Source organism: Myotis davidii, unplaced genomic scaffold (assembly GCF_000327345.1).
Source record: "Myotis davidii unplaced genomic scaffold, ASM32734v1 scaffold142, whole genome shotgun sequence".
NCBI classification, from domain to species: Eukaryota; Metazoa; Chordata; class Mammalia; order Chiroptera; family Vespertilionidae; genus Myotis; species Myotis davidii.
The window spans coordinates 620,950-621,372 of NW_006294400.1; the positions used below are offsets into that span (position 1 = coordinate 620,950).

The following is a 423-nucleotide window of genomic DNA, read 5'->3' on the forward strand; positions in this document are numbered from 1 at the left end:
GCTCCCCTGAATAGCTCTGGCCTTCGCAGTCTCCCCTTCGGCCTTGACCTCAGCAGCGACCCTGACCCAGGCGCTCGCGCGAACCCCCTCGGCCCCGTCTCACTTACTCAGCTCGTTCCACCCCGGACACCCCACCAGCACGGCCGGGCAGGGCGCTGGGCACCAGCACGCTGACCTCAGCAACATCCCGTCTCAGAATCTGCTCGTCCCACCGACATCTCCCCTCCCGGAGCACCGTCGGAAAAAAAAATCGCCTCCCTGACCGGGCACCTTCCGTTCCACCTCTCGCGCCGCCCACGGTCAGGGACCTGCTCCTTCCAACCCGGGCCCTTCTAGTCCGGCTGAGCCCGGACACCTGCGCCCCTACCCAGGGCCCCGCGCCGGCCCGGCTCCCGCCTGCTGCCAGCCTCCTTCCCGGGCCCT

At 69.5% G+C, this 423-nt stretch overlaps 1 protein-coding gene across 1 annotated transcript in view; it reads right to left on the minus strand.

The window, feature by feature from the left end:
* The window catches only part of FAM73B (family with sequence similarity 73 member B), a 22,161-nt gene that overhangs the window by 21,484 nt on the left and 254 nt on the right, over positions 1 to 423 (minus strand). The window lies entirely within an intron of this gene.